The sequence below is a fragment of the Dendrobates tinctorius genome, unplaced genomic scaffold (genome assembly GCF_039654945.1).
Source record: "Dendrobates tinctorius isolate UK_male_01 unplaced genomic scaffold, ASM3965494v1 ptg000020l, whole genome shotgun sequence".
NCBI classification, from domain to species: domain Eukaryota; kingdom Metazoa; phylum Chordata; class Amphibia; order Anura; family Dendrobatidae; genus Dendrobates; species Dendrobates tinctorius.
In genome coordinates, this window is record NW_027361688.1 from 2,933,413 (window position 1) to 2,946,302 (window position 12,890).

The 12,890-nt window shown below is 41.0% G+C and overlaps 1 pseudogene; it reads right to left on the reverse strand.

Moving 5' to 3' along the window:
• Nucleotides 1-1,931: 1,931 nt before the first annotated feature.
• On the reverse strand, nucleotides 1,932-9,437 carry LOC141083293 (aldo-keto reductase family 1 member C1-like; annotated as a pseudogene).
• Between the last annotated feature and the right edge of the window lie 3,453 nt (nucleotides 9,438-12,890).

Below are 12,890 nucleotides of genomic sequence, written 5' to 3' on the forward strand. Positions count from 1 at the left end.
GTATATAGTTGTAAAGTTTCACCAACTTGGATGCTTTTTCAGGCTCAAAACTGAAATACTTGTTTTGATTCGAAATCCTGAAGATGCACCAAATTATTCTAGACGTGTGTGAATATTAATGCACTTGGCACATCTTACTCCAGCTGATTGTTGATCGAAACTGGTACTAGTTTTGATAAATTCACCCCTAAGGCTTCTCTCTATTGTGAATTTTTTCTTGTGATGGTGTGATATGTTATGTGGGTATCATTTTGTGTCTATTTATAGTTTATGGATTTCTATAGTGTTCTCTTGTTGCCCTGTATCATTTTGTGTATTCCCATATTGCCTAGAGTCTCAATTACCTTCCAAAAGTCTGATAATTGAACTAGCTCACTTACTGTCTGCAGCCTGACTGTATCTATGCCTCTTGATGAACCCCCTGTATTGCCTTAATCCTCAAGGCACCTTTGTCAGGTCTGGGAGGCCTGAAAACTGCCCCAACCTGTCTGACTACCCCTGGACATAAGGAGGGGGTGGGGGAGGACAGGAGCTGTTCAAGTCAGACCCTGTGTGGTGATGATCGTGTGAGGACAGCACGTCAGAGAGAAGGGGAAGCATATGGACCCATTTTATCCTCTGTCTGCTGGATTATTGGACTCTCACCTCCTTGGACATTCATCCTGTTACTGAACTGCATTCTTGTTCTGGACTATTGTATCCTCAGTGTGGTGGATTGTTTATGGACCTTTTAGTTTTGCCTATAATAAAGGTCTTGGGATTGTTCACACTTCCCTCGCTCTGTTGATTGTGTGGTATCGGAGAAGGACCCTGTGACAATTCTTAACTTTGATTTCAAATTAGCATAAAAAGACCAAAAAGTGGAAACATACCATCCATATGGCCAGTGGACCAACTGATCGTACTGGTTATTATTTGTTACATTATGTTAAGCCATAACCTTTTCTTCTAGTTGTAGAAGAGGAATGAAAAATAATGTAGGCAGATGTGGGCCATGAAAATGCCTTTAAAGGGATTGTCACGTGGCAGGCACTGTATGTATAGGGTATGTTGCTGCAATTTATATATCATGTGACTGTGCTTTGTATTAGGGCATATGATAGGCAATGCACAGTATTTGGGAGCATAGAGATTTGATGGGATGCCAGGTATAAGCTCATAATATTGACTATAGGAACTCTGCTGCCACTTAGCATCCTGTACATAGTAGTGCCAAACGATCAGGTATAGATGAGATAAAAGATACACTCTACAATGTCCTGACTTCAACTTTTGTACTCAGTGGCAGCTGGAGCAGAGCAATTCAAACTTCTTCTGGAGCTTAAAATTGTAGCCAGTAATGTGGAATTTATAGCGAAATTACTAAAAGACAAGAAAAACATTTGCAATAAAATTATCTGAAAAATATGCAACTGTTATGAAAAAACAAAAAAACATATTTTAAGTTATTTTTTAGCCAGAAATACTGGAGAATAGGAAACAGAAAGAACATGCAGGAACAGAGATTCCTAAAGGGAAAATGGAGTGATCAGAAAAGAAGGGATACAAAGCTGACCTTAGGGACACTCTCACATAATGATATGATACTGACGATATTGTTTTGCTTTACTTTTTTCTTTTCATTTTTAACCAGAGCAGTAAAACTGAAACTTACATGTTGGAAAACAACAGAAAAGAGTGTTTTAAACGAAAATATTAAAACACAGATACATATAAATTTTAAGATGCTTAAAAAGCTGAGGGACCGCTATGGGCACGATCACAGATGCCTCTACAGTTTCTCAGCTATTTGGCAGCCATGTGAAAGACTGTAAACACTGAAGTTCATATGGACTTAATTAGAAATTTAAGAGGGTTTAAGGAATTGAATGACAACATTAGTTTTTTATGAGTTAAAGGAGTATTTACAAAACTTTCAAACAGATGCCACATTCAAATTGAACATAAAATGTATTTTATTGCAATATACAGAACGATGCACTCTTGACTTAGAATACAAAGAGATTTCGCTGTGAAATTGCATAATCTGAACTCATTCATAGAATTTCTCATTGTCAGTAGATTGGTATCTGCTAGATTAAGATAGTAACACATAGGGGTTATAAAGATGAATCCAGAGAAATTGACCAATGTTCTTAGTACTCATCGTGAAAGGGATACTTAGGGCTTTCTTTCGAGCTAATATAAAAAAAAAAGTATATCAGTAAAGTAGTACATAAAACAAAAGATAATAAATAAAAATATATTTTAAAATAATGTGAAAAATAATATTAAATATAGTAAATGTAAAGAAAAAATATGAACAAAAATGTATCTTGTAAACTACAACATCAGAAAAGATACTTACGGATGGACAATCAGGTAACGCAGGTTTCTATTGACTCCATCTAGAGATTTCATGTCTTCATTATTTAAATTAAAGTCAAAAACCTGTAAGTGAAAAGTAATAAATAATGTAGATTATTTTTAGAACAAAGGAAAAATTGGAATTTCGTCATTTACCTGGAAGTTTTGCTTGATTCTCTCAGGATTGAAGCTTTTTGCCAAGACGACACATCCCCTCTGTAGCAAATACCGCATGGCCACCTGCGCAGGAGAGCGGCTCAGCTTCTTAGCGACTGTATTTAAAACGGGGTCTTCAAGCACTTTGGGGGAATTCTGATCAACCCTGTCAGAAAGAAAACAAATTTAACTTTGTACTTTTCTTAAAATTGTAGACAAGGGGGAGGAAAAAGGCACAGGGTTGTAAAGTACTTCAAAAAGCAATGACAAAACAGGCATAATACGGCCAACGGTGATGTCTGTGAACGACACTATTATATGCGCACTATATGTAATGCTATCATATGCCTACTATGGAGGATACTGCTACTGCTATCACATGATAGTCACTATTATATGAGGCATGATGTTAAGGGTAAGACATGGGCAAAGAATCTGTTAGGAACGGCGGAACGCACTAAATAAAATAATAATAAAGTGCGTTCGCCGCTCGGGGTCCACCGTGCAGTAGGTGGTGTAACTGCTGCTGAGTAATGGCAGACGAGCAATATGGCGGTATAATGCGCACGGGTTAAACTTCACCCGGAGTGCGCAGAGCGGGCTCTGTTCACACACAGAGGTTCCGCAACAAAATCATACAAAACGCTGAACCTGTTAGTGACACAGGCTACAGGTAGATGCACACACGGTATCTGGTCACAAGAGCAGGAACTAAGACAGAGGGGCTGCGTCCCTCTAGACCTACCGTGTGTGCGGCGGCGCTTCTGCGGATGCCAAGGAGGGCTGCAACTGCAGCGCGGCGTAGGACACTGCTGCTCGACGACAAAGCAGAAAGCAAGCGCAATGTCGGACGCTAGCGTAGCGGTGCGGTGAGCACAGTGGCTAAAGGCTTGCCATAGACTGGCGCTGACTACAGAACTAATTCCCTATCCACATGCGTATTATCAGAGGAAGGGGTTTCATAATAAGTCAGTCACCATTCACACATAGCAGTATAGTCTATACTAGCGCATGGCGGAACGGCCATGCACGCTTTTTATAGCCGTGCGGGACCTTCCTGATCTACGAGATGGACCAATGAGATCTGGAACAGGACCTGGGCACATGACTCCCAATCTCCAATGGGAGATCGTTTCGTGAGCATGCCCAGTAGGAGCACAGAGGGACTGCGGTCTGCTGCAAAGCAATCTCCTCTGCAGTAGAAAGAGTAGGAGACCGCAGAATGTGAGGCTCTGGATTCCTGCAGAGCAGACGCAGAAACCTGACGCCTAACAGAAAAAAGTATGGTAGTTATATTCTTGTACATAGGGGGTAGTATTATAGCAGTTATATTCTTGTACATAGGTAGCAGTATTATAGTAGTTATATTCTTGTACATAGGGGGCAGTATTATAGTAGTTATATTCTTGTACAGAGGGGCAGTATTATAGTAGTTATATTCTTGTACATAGGGGCAGTATTATAGTAGTTATATTCTTGTACATAGGGGCAGTATTATTGTAGTTATATTCTTGTACATAGGAGCAGTATTATAGTAGTTATATTCTTGTACATAGGGGCAGTATTATAGTAGTTATATTCTTGTACATAGGGGCAGTATTATTGTAGTTATATTCTTGTACATAGGAGCAGTATTATAGTAGTTATATTCTTGTACATAGGGGCAGTATTATAGTAGTTATATTCTTGTACATAGGGGCAGTATTATAGTAGTTATATTCTTGTACATAGGGGCAGTATTATTGTAGTTATATTCTTGTACATAGGGGCAGTATTATAGTAGTTATATTTTTTTACATAGGAGCAGTATTATAGTAGTTATATTCTTGTACATAGAGTCAGTATTATAGTAGTTATATTCTTGTACGTAGGGGCAGTATTATAGTAGTTATATTCTTGTACATAGAGGCAGTATTATAGTAGTTATATTCTTGTACGTAGGGGCGGTATTATAGTAGTTATATTCTTGTACATAGGGGCAGTATTATAGTAGTTATATTCTTGTACATAGGGGCAGTATTATAGTAGTTATGTTCTTGTACATAGGGGCAGTATTATTGTAGTTATATTCTTGTACATAGGAGCAGTATTATAGTAGTTATATTCTTGTACATAGGGGCAGTATTATAGTAGTTATATTTTTTTACATAGGAGCAGTATTATAGTAGTTATATTCTTGTACATAGAGGCAGTATTATAGTAGTTATATTCTTGTACGTAGGGGCAGTATTATAGTAGTTATATTCTTGTACATAGAGGCAGTATTATAGTAGTTATATTCTTGTACGTAGGGGCGGTATTATAGTAGTTATATTCTTGTACATAGGGGCAGTATTATAGTAGTTATATTCTTGTACATAGGGGCAGTATTATAGTAGTTATGTTCTTGTACATAGGGGCAGTATTATAGTAGTTATATTCTTGTACATAGAGGCAGTATTATAGTAGTTATATTCTTGTACGTAGGGGCAGTATTATAGTAGTTATATTCTTGTACATAGGGGCAGTATTATAGTAGTTATATTCTTGTACATAGGGGCAGTAATATAGTAGTTATATTCTTGTACATAGCGACAGTAATATAGTAGTTATATTCTTGTACATAGCGACAGTAATATAGTAGTTATATTCTTGTACATAGGGGCAGTATTATAGTAGTTATATTCTTGTACATAGGGGCAGTATTATAGTAGTTATATTTTTTTACATAGGAGCATAGTAGTTATATTCTTGTACATAGGAGCAGTATTATAGTAGTTATGTTCTTGTACATAGGGGCAGTACTATAGTAGTTTTATTCTTGTACATAGGGGCAGTATTATAGTAGTTATATTCTTGTACATAGGGGCAGTATTATAGTAGTTATATTATTGTACATAGGGGCAGTAATATAGTAGTTATATTCTTGTACATAGCGACAGTAATATAGTAGTTATATTCTTGTACATAGCGACAGTAATATAGTAGTTATATTCTTGTACATAGGGGCAGTATTATAGTAGTTATATTCTTGTACATAGGGGCAGTATTATAGTAGTTATGTTCTTGTATATAGGGGGCAGTATTATAGTAGTTATATTCTTGTACATAGGGGCAGTATTATAGTAGTTATGTTTTTGTACATAGGGGCCAGTATTATAGTAGTTATATTCTTGTACACAGGGGCAGTATTATAGTAGTTATATTCTTGTGCATAGGGGGCAGTATTATAGTAGTTATGTTCTTGTATATAGGGGGCAGTATTATAGTAGTTATATTCTTGTACATAGGGGCAGTATTATAGTAGTTATGTTTTTGTACATAGGGGCCAGTATTATAGTAGTTATATTCTTGTACACAGGGGCAGTATTATAGTAGTTATATTCTTGTGCATAGGGGGCAGTATTATAGTAGCTATATTCTTCTACATAGGGGGCAGTATTATAGTAGTTATATTCTTGTGCATAGGGGGCAGTATTATAGTAGCTATATTCTTCTACATAGGGGGCAGTATTATAGTAGTTATATTCTTGTGCATAGGGGGCAGTATTATAGTAGCTATATTCTTCTACATAGGGGGCAGTAATATAGTAGTTATATTCTTGTACATAGGGGCAGTATTATAGTAGTTATATTCTTGTACGTAGGGGCAGTAATATAGTAGTTATATTCTTGTATATAGGGGGCAGTATTATAGTAGTTATATTCTTGTACATAGGGGCAGTATTATAGTAGTTATGTTTTTGTACATAGGGGCCAGTATTATAGTAGTTATATTCTTGTACACAGGGGCAGTATTATAGTAGTTATATTCTTGTGCATAGGGGGCAGTATTATAGTAGCTATATTCTTCTACATAGGGGGCAGTATTATAGTAGTTATATTCTTGTACATAGGGGCAGTATTATAGTAGTTATATTCTTCTACATAGGAGCAGTATTATAGTACCGTAGTTTCATTCTTGTATATAGAGGGCAGTATTATTGCAGTAATATTTATATATTTGCCTTTTTTCTAGGACACCATCATATATATTAAATCATTGTCTTTGGTCTTACCAGCCCTCTACTCTGCTGGACCCCAGTACACTGAATCCGACCAGCACGATATCAAGAGATTTGCAGAACTCCAGTAATTTACTCTGATTGAGGAATATGTGACATTCTACCTGTGTAGAGATATAACGGCTCACTACTATAAATAACAGTGCGGATAAAATGGAATTATTTAAAGAATATTTCACTCTAAACAACATGTTGATGGTACAATAATAGAACCACTAGGCTATGTTTTTTTTTTATTTCAGAAACAGCGCCACACTTGTCCATGTGTTATATCTGGTATTGCAGCTCTAGTACCGTGAATGGGGCTGAACTGCAATATCACACACAACCTGTGGGAAAGAGTGGCGCTGTCTTTCTTTTTTTGTTTGTTTTAAAAAATCAAACATTTTTTTCTAATTCTTTAGGATATTTATGTGTGATTGATCCTTACTGGTCGGTGATATGTACCTGGTTGCACACTGGTTTGTACTTGAGTCCTGGCATGTTGAGAATCAGCTCCAGTTGCCGGCGGTTAAAATTGGAGACTCCGATGGACCTGGCAAGCCCGGCATCTCTGCACGCTTCCATAGCCTAGAAGATGGGGTGAGATAATCTGTGAAATTCTCTTTCAGAAACTGGGAATCTTACCCCGCATGTTGGAGGAAAAGTTATTCTGTTTAGAGTCCCGATCAACACTTAGATAATTAGGCTGTGTTCACACACAGCGTTTTTTTAGCGGTATTTTTAGCGGCTTTTCCTATAAAACCGCTAAAAATAAGCTTCCCATTCATTTCTATGCATTTTGCACTTTTTGTGCATACTGATGCGTTTTTTACTGTGAAAAAACCACATCGCGGTAAAAAAACGCAGCATGCTCATTAATTTCGCAGATTTTTCCACGTTTCTGGCTATTTCTATGCGTTTTGAAAATGCGCATAAAAAAACGCATAAAAAACGCGAGTTTTCTGCTCAAAAACGCGCGGTTTCTGGGAAGGGAGTCAGGTTTTCCAGCAGAAATTTTCTGCTACGTGTGCACTTAGCCTTATAGCCCCTGAAGTCAGTATTTGGCTGCCAGTTATAGGGTTAAGACTGGGTTCACACGTAGCGGAACTCTCGTGGAAATTACCGCGAGAATTCCGGAATTCCATTCCGCGGGAAAATCGCATTTTAAATTCCGGCGATTTTCCCGCAGAAAAACTAGCATTTTGCAAGCGTAATTAGCTTGCAGAATTACTAGCGTTTTCCAGGCGATCTGTAGCATCGCTTGGAGAACTGATTGACAGGTTGATCACACTCGTCAAACACAGAGTTTGACGAGCGTGACCAACTTTTTACTATTGAGGCCGCCTATGCGGCATCGGTAGTAAAAAGATAGAATGTAAAAAATAATAATAAAAAAAATATTGTTATTCTCACCTTCCGACGTCCCGCGCAGCCTTCCCGCCTCTCTCAACGTTCCTGGTCCCAGTAAGCCTTTGCGACAATTACCGCGATGACGTCTGTTCTCGCGGGATCGCGACGTCTCGCGGTCATTCGCGATGACGTTGCGTGAATGACCGCGAGACTTCGCGATCCCGCAAGAACGGACGTCATCGCTCGCGAAAGCTTACTGGGACCGGGAGCGTGGAGAGAGGCGGGAAGGCTGCGCGGGACGTCGGATGGTTAGAATAACAATATTTTTATTTTAAATTCTATTTTTTACAGGGATATGGTACCCAGAGCCCGGAGGACAGTCTCCTCTCCTCCGGACCGTGGGTACCATCCGCAAATGTTCTGCTTACTTTTCGCATGGTGTGCACAGCCACATGCGGAAAGTAAGCAGAACAATGCATTCCTATGGGTGCGGGATCGCCGCGATTCCGCGAAATTAATGAGCATGCTGCGTTTTTTACAGCGAAGACCGCAGCATTAGCAGAGCATTGCGGAATCCCATAGGAATGCATGGGATGCTTATTTTTCACGTTTTTGCGGCAAAATCGCGGGGTTAAGACAACCAGTACCCGACTGCTTACCTTTCATGTTTCCCGGATATCGGTGTTATGAAAAATAAATTTCCCATTTTCATCCATGGGAAGGAGATCATCTCCAGGCTGGAAAGAAAAAAGGATTTGCATGTAATTCACAAAGTATCATGTCTTTTGCTCCAATCACAGAACTCAATGGAAGCAATGGCTGATCGATCCCACACATATATTTACGGACCTTGAACTCCACCGGGGAGTGGATAAGGAAGAGATCCATGTAATCCAGCTGTAGATCCTTCAGAGATTTTTCCAGCGCGGGTCGAACTCTTTCAAGAGTCTGGTTATTGCTCGACATCGACATCGCCACCTAGTGGCCATATTACTGATAAAAATATTTTGATTGTTCAGAACTTTATATTCTGCAGTTACCTTCCCAGTGTAAAAAATGTCTTCACGCTTCACCGTCCCATCGGCAATCTTTGATCTAATGCCTTGGCCGACTTGGACCTCATTGTCATAGAGAAATGCACAGTCAATGTGACGGTACCCGACCTCAATGGCGACCTTGGTGCTCTCACAAGCCTGTTCTTTGGTGTACTGTGTGGAATGGGATGCAATCATTATAAGTCAAAATTACATTTCAGCATTATCGAAAATTGCTTCCCTGTGGGGTAAATGGTGTAATAGCTGTACGGTGTATTTCCACATAGGAGAACATTGCGGTGGTGAGAGACCGGCAGTAATGCCGCTTTGCTTTGCATTCAGAGGTGCAGCCTTTGTTTTATATCTGATGCACTCACCTTCTCCGGGGCGTAGGTGCCAAATCCGATCACCGGCATTTTATTCCCATCGTTCAGCACCACATAGGAGTCCGGCTTCAGAGCCATGGTGCAATGTGTCCCAGTGTCTCGCAGAGCACAAGGTGCTACCTGTATTTATCTGGTCCTTCCCCTACCGCACAGCCCGTCCCAAAGGTCAGTGAAATCGGCCGCCTTTTTGGCAGGGATTCTGCAGCGTCATTTCTAAATAGTTACATAAAGGAAAAATGAGATTAAAAAAAAAATGAAGGGAAGGGCACGGGGAAACTCGAGAAGGTTGTTTATTCACAATTGCTTCACAGAAAAAAAATTCTGCGGTCCCTGAAGTGGCACAACAACCTTGTGGATGGAAGAGGGAGACCCCTGTAGAGGAAAAGCTGACCTGTACAATAAAGGAAGGAAGAAAGAGCGTGGAAGGAGTCAAGTTCAAAAAGAGATGCAGCAGAGGAAGACTGGAGAACATGAGAGGCTGGAGATGCGGGATGTGAGCCAGGTAGATTAGCTGCACCCTTCGGTTGTCCTTTGACCCGGTGCAGCAGAGCTGCTATTTTATGGTTGCTCCTCCACATCCACCTGAAAACTTTCCAAGCTACAGTGTAGATAAGTGATCATAGGAAACACGTCTTCACCCGTCCCCTCTGATATCCACATGTCAGTAAAAAAGGAAATATCCGTCTGCTTTGAACATTATTTTTTATGATCATAAAGGAGCACCATAATTCATTTTAATGTTGTTCCTTTTTCTGTAACATTTATATTAATATATCAAACACATGTTTTTTTCCCAATGATGACAACGATATGTATTAACAGTGGCTTTTTTATTTTTGCTCCTACTCTTTAATGATCTATTTATTTTTCATTTATGTCACACATTATGACCCCCCCTATAAGCTCATGAAACATTTTGGGGTCATTTCAACAGTTTAAAACTTTAAAAAAATCTAATTTCCTCTGTAACTGAGGCTTCTATGTTAGCCCGAGTTACAGTGGGAATTCAGCCTTCTGGCAGCGAAAAAGAGCGGACTCGGTCTCCTTGGACACAGCAGTTCCTGCACCCAGTGATAACATGAGAGTTGTCAGAGCTTTCTATACTTTACACTAGCTCAGTGCTGTGCATACAACAATACAAAAGACAGAGATAGTAATATACCATATCTGCCTTCTCTATGAGGAATCCGGCTGTGTCTGAATCTTTGGTCTTGCAGCTGAATAATGTCGTTATAGTAATGCTGTCTGCTCGGACATCTAAAGTCTATGAGAAATGTGGAAGTAGTTAAGTCATAATTTCAAATGAGACATATTCAGGAAAGGTGGTGATAAGGTTTTTCATTATAGGTCTGATTTAGCATGTGACTTATATTTCCCTCTCTGATTGATTGGCTACTTCATGATGCTAGGCAAGGCTAACAACATCATTACTCAAAATGCTTTGGCTTTGCCACTACTGACAACAGTATTTTTATGGATTTAGAATTTTACCTTCATTCCTAGTGCTGGATGTGTAACCCTTGGATTTAGTCCTGCTTTGAATGTCTATCCGGCTATCCATGCCTCTGCGCTGAACTCTCTCAACTATTAGAAGAGGCAGATGTCTTGTGACTGCTTCATTTATTTTTACATCAATGATCATGTGTCACGCGCAGTGCAGGACAGACTAAGTGCAACACAAAGAGATATCGGAAGGGGAACGAAACACTAGGGAAGGAGGGAGTGGAGACTCCCTAGACCGATCTAACGTCACCCTGTCTGTCCTATCATCCCTATATAGGTTCCGCACCTATCGCCGAGCAGGATACCTAATCCGTGCCTGACCCAGGCAATAAGCCCTGCATTGGGGAGGACAGGATGAGCGCTAGTCAATCTTCACTACCGCTAAAGACAGCTGGGATAGACAAATGAAACAAGGGAATAATTAGTTTGAGAAAACTCAGAAAGAAACACCAACTTCCTCCAAACTCCAAAAAGGAGTTGTGATGGTGTGATATGTTATGTGGGTATCATTTTGTGTCTATTTATATTTTACGGATTTCCATAGTGTTCTCTTGTTGCCCTGTATCATTCCGTGTATTCCCCATATTGTCTAGCATCTCAATTACCTTCCAAAAGTCTGATAATGGAATTAGCTCACTTACTGTCTGCAGCCATGTGGTAGGGGGGCCGGACTGGGGGGTGGACCACTGCTTACCCTGTCCGGATGACACAGACACCAGGCAATGCAAGGACGAGGCGGAGACAGATTTCACTAGTAACAGTTCTGGATTTATTCGTCGTCCTCCTGACGACCACAACCACGCACCGCAGTTCCTCTTTACAGTTCTCTGCCTCCAGGCCCGGGTACCTGCACCTTTGCTCCATTCAAAGTAACATCCCTCGCAGATCTTTCGCTGGGGCTGTCCTAGACCAATCTACTGCCAGCGCTTCACCTGCCCGAGGTCGTCGTCCAATTGGTACCCCCGGGGCCTCATCTGTCCTGCGGTCCGTCGGGTCAGGGCCACCCCCCTGACTGTCTCTTTGCTGTCCGTCCCCTGGTCGAGCTCTTCTCTCTTCACCATCTTCTAACGAGCTCCTCCCGGGACTAGTCTGCCTGGAACCCTATCCTGTTCTATTTATCCCCTCTCTCACCAGGAATTCCCCTCCTGGCTTCCGATCTCCCCGGCCCCCATGACTAAGCGTTTCTCAAGCAATAAGCTGTTGTTAAGTCCTAAGCTACTCCCCCCTGCCATCTTGTGGTCATTTCTAGGTACTGCACTCTCCTATCCACCTTTCCCAGCTGTCACCCTTCTATCCTGTCAATCTCCGTCTCCGGACCGGTCGTTGGGCCAAAATCCGCTGCCCACAGGGCCAAACTAAACCGGGAGCACCATGCTCCGAGCAGCCTACTGCTACTCGCCAGCGCGCACGCCACGTGACAACTTCTTTCGGGTTGGCGAGGTCCACCCGGACTACTCTACGGCGTGAACCTAACACTACTCTCCCCTTCTATTACCTTCAGCTGTCCGGAATGCCATGACCGATGCCTTTCACCTACCAGGTCAGCATTGGCGCCCGCCCGTCCTTGTGGGGTGTCCGTGGTGTTGGGGACCTGACTGACGGAACTCTGTCTGGTTCGATGTTTGTCGTCTCTTCGTCCTTCACCTAAAAAGAGTCATGGTCGGCGTCTTCGTCACATCTACCTCGTACCCGGAACCTGTTACACACATTATTTTTGTTACACACTACTCACTAAATCAACTCTTAACATATTGTTACTCTTACTTTAATTGCAATAGGAGTTACTCAACCAGAGTAACCCCCTTTTTCTCTCTTTTTTTTTTTTTTTTTTCAAACACGTTAACATTATTTCCAATACGATATTTTCCGCACAGCATCTTTAAAATAAAGACTCCCCCTCCCTTTAACATTAATACTCCCTTTTCCGCATCCCCGCTATGTCAGGAAGCAAATCGAACAACATAAAAACATTCTTTGTAACCTGAACGGAAAACTGTCCTCGTGGCCTGCACAACGGTGCAACGAAATCCCGACAGTCCGGGCCATCTCCTGGTAGCCGGAAGCAAGGGGCCACACAGCTGTGGAGCTCC